Genomic DNA, 3,618 nt, shown 5'->3' on the forward strand with positions numbered 1-3,618 from the left:
TTGCCAGCTTCTGGAACCAAGTGAAAAATCTCCAAGAAGAGTTAACCATGGTCTAGCTAAGCTGATCAGTGCTCAGGATCAAGGGCAGGGTTCTAGAGCACTGTGTATGGAGAAGTCAGCATCGGAGAGCAGCAATTTTAGCACCTTAGAAAGTGCAGCAGTGAGGTCTGGCTCAGGGCATGCATTTGGAGTGAAATCATTTCTTTCTCAAAAGAAAAAGCTATAATCTGAATCTGTTCTAGAGGGCTGTGAGCTCTAAAGTTAACATTCGCAGACTCTGAGGTACAGACAAGTAATACCCATGCAAATAGCATGGCTTCAAAGAAAATATAAATCCTTCCAGATCATGGTAGGTACTCTAGAACCCATACACCTGGCCCTTGATAAAGCAGCACCAAAGCCCACCACACGGAACAGGCTAGGCACGGAGTACACATCACCCTCACACCCATGGGTTTCAGAGCTGGAATGTTCCTCTCAAGGTATCAACAATCTCACTGAGACATAGTGCAGGACCCAGACTGTATTCTAGATCAGCATGTACGTCTACACTCAGAAGGAAAATTAATTACAGCCCCAATTTAGAGTTTAAATTTGGGAACATAAGGTCCCAGAGATAGGGGACACTTTAGGCACCAGTGTACCCCAGTGGGAGAGGAAGGCGGCAGGCAGGTCCAGCTACCAAAGCCTCTACCCACTGCAGGCTCCGCAGCCCTGCCTTTCTGTCAGAGCCCAGGAGGCAGCAGCAAGTGCATGATGCACAAGGAAGGGGGACCATGAAGGAACAAGGCCAGCTGTAGAACTGCACTTCTCTCCAAAGCCCTGCTAACGACTTTCTGCAGAGAAGTGCTGGAAGCCCTATTCTGTATACAGTGTTTCTCCCAGGCAATGGGACAAGGGAAGGAGGGAAGGGGGGGATTGAGAGGGAGGCAGAGAACTGCCCCTGTTCTTGCCTCTGCAAGAGGGAATGTTTTCTCCTTAAAGAATCCTACAACCACCAGATTAGACAAGCAGCCCAGCATGCACATGAGCACGCGTGCATGTGCACACACATGTCCAAGCAGCCCACTGTCACAGCCACCTCTCCCTATCACCTGAGAATCTGAGCTTCCATTCAAAGAGATGTGCCTTCTGTGTTCTCCCCAAATCCCATTCATCCAATGGAGATGCCAGCCCCTTATGCAAGTCCACCTTCCTCGGGGCTGCAAACTGAGCTCCAGCTAGTTTCCTGTGCCTACACCTACAGGCATGATCCTCCCACCTCCCCCTACCCCTGGAATGACTCCATCTCCTGGCCCCCTGACTTTCCCAATACATTCCCCAAGGTCTCCAGTTCACTCTTCCAACTGCCTGCCTGGCACACTCAGTTCAGTTCACTCCAACTGCCTGCCTGGCACACTCAGTTCCCTCACACACTACCCTGCCCCTTCCCATCCTAGTTCCAGCCCATCCATTCACCCCACTTCTTTCAAGGGCATTCTCTGTTCTGTTCCTGCCCTCCTGTCTCCCAGCACACCTAGCCCCACTTGGCCCTCGACTTTCTCACATGCTAGCAAAAAATGCTCCTACAGTTAACACGGCCCTTAGTGCCAGGGCCCCCGTCAGCACTGTCCTCACTGAGGCCCAGTTCCCGTACAGAGCTGTGAACTCCGCCCAGCCCCCAATACTGTGGATCCAGTCGGCCAGCCGCATCTCCAGGTAGGCCACCATCCACTCCTGTACTTGTCCCACAAGTAGCTCCATCTCCTTGTTGACACTCTCAACACACAGAGCAGCTCCAAAGACAAAGAAGGCCACAAGGTGACCCCAGTTGGGGCCCCCCTGGAAGAGTTCATCAGAGACCTGGGTGAAACATTGCTGGGCTGAACCTGGGGTCACATGCAGCTAAGCCACCAGATCAGAGAAGGTGCATCGGAAACGGGTCTCAAACTCATCTCCAGCTGCCCGCATGGCTTGGTGCAGTGGGTCAGCTGCTGGGCCCTCTCCGGGACCCGCTCCACAAACATAACCCTTCTGCCTCAGCTTGTAGCCTACAAAGTCTGCCACCAGAGCCTGTGTGTCTGGGGCCGAGGCTGGGGTCGCCATCCAGGTGGCCAGCCTGGATGGCAGCTCTTAGGACCCAGCACTGGTGGCAACCCGCCCCCAGCTGGGGCCTTTCATCCTTCTGGCCTGCGTGGAGCCCTGGGAGGAGGATATCAGAGCTAGGTGGGGAAGGCCAGGGATTAGGGTCTGGGCTGAGAAAGGCTGGGATTGCAGCTCCCAGGACCAGGCCCCTGCCTCCAACGCTCTACCAGCTGTGTGGCTGAATCCATGTTTAATGACTGTCCTCCCAGGAAACCCAGGGCCAAGGGCTTCCTGACACCATCTCTACTCCGGTCTCCCCCCAGAGCAGCCCAAAGGCCCAGCTCCTCCCTCACCCCAACCCTCAGCCTGTCTCCAATCCCTCCTGCCTGCCAGGTTAGGGATCTCACGGGTCAGGCCGCTGGCTGCCGGGATCCAGGAGCTGGGAGGGAGGGAGAGTGGGCCATAAATTTAAATTTAATGTATAGTTTCTGTTATCTTTATAAGAACCATGAATGGAATATAGAATATATGTTTTAAGGTATTTTATTAAAGAGAAGTTCTTTAAAAATATAGGTGAAAAAATTCGCTGTAATTTAACAGCTCAGCATGTTCTAAATACAGTTGGCTATAAGTGATTTCTTTTATAATGTCTTCTAATAAACTATTGGTTTCCAAGCATGCCTGTAAGTGTTATGTCTACAGAGGAAGAGCTAAGAGATTCAAAACTTGGTTTTGCTGCTTTGTTTTATATCTTCTTGACAGAAGTATTTATTTCATTTCTGAAACATTAGCCATAATACCCTGCAACCAGTGAGAAAATCACCTTGCCCCATTAGTTTCCCTTTGGGCCTAATATCAACAGAATCAAAACTATAGAGCATAAAGTTGTCTAGAGAAAATTCATTCATACCCAGAGTTCTTATGAATTCACAATAACTGGGACATGTTGCTATAGTTAGAATTCTTTATCAATGCCCACGGTTTATCATCTGTACTTCTCCAGAAGTCTTTGTCATGTTCTAGCTTTGACCTATTTTTATTTCTCCTGTTGAATGAAAACAACAACAGAAAGGTAGCGATTATACTTATTAATCTGTTTCTTCCAAGAACACATGCACAAATTCTTATATATTGTGGGCATGCCCAATGTCTTATACAGAAATCCCACTTCTAGGACACTTTGTCTTATGAAGAAATAAAAATGAGCAAAAAATTCTTACAAGGATGTACATTGAAGAAGTCCAGATAATAAGCATAAAAATGTTCTATAATAATGTATTAAATAAAGTATGACAAACTACCTTATAATCATGATTTGGGTTCCAAATTAATTAACAAAGAGATACTCATCAGGAGTGGCTTAGTGAAACAGACAGGATACAGAGCAGAAGGCATAGAGTTGGAAAGTTCAAAAATAGAATCTAGTTAAAGAATGAGGGCCGGCTTTGGATGGAGAGAGACCAAGATGGCGGCATAGGTAAACATCTCAGGTACTCTGTGACACTTCACTAGTTATTTCAGGTATTTGTGCGTCACTTGCCTAATCAGTTTACT

At 48.2% G+C, this 3,618-nt stretch overlaps 1 pseudogene; it reads right to left on the minus strand.

Annotated features, from left to right (window-relative positions):
* Positions 1-1,542: 1,542 nt before the first annotated feature.
* On the minus strand, positions 1,543-2,501 carry LOC102242148 (annotated as a pseudogene).
* Positions 2,502-3,618: the final 1,117 nt, after the last annotated feature.

Source organism: Myotis brandtii, unplaced genomic scaffold (genome assembly GCF_000412655.1).
Source record: "Myotis brandtii unplaced genomic scaffold, ASM41265v1 scaffold241, whole genome shotgun sequence".
Taxonomy (NCBI): Eukaryota; Metazoa; Chordata; class Mammalia; order Chiroptera; family Vespertilionidae; genus Myotis; species Myotis brandtii.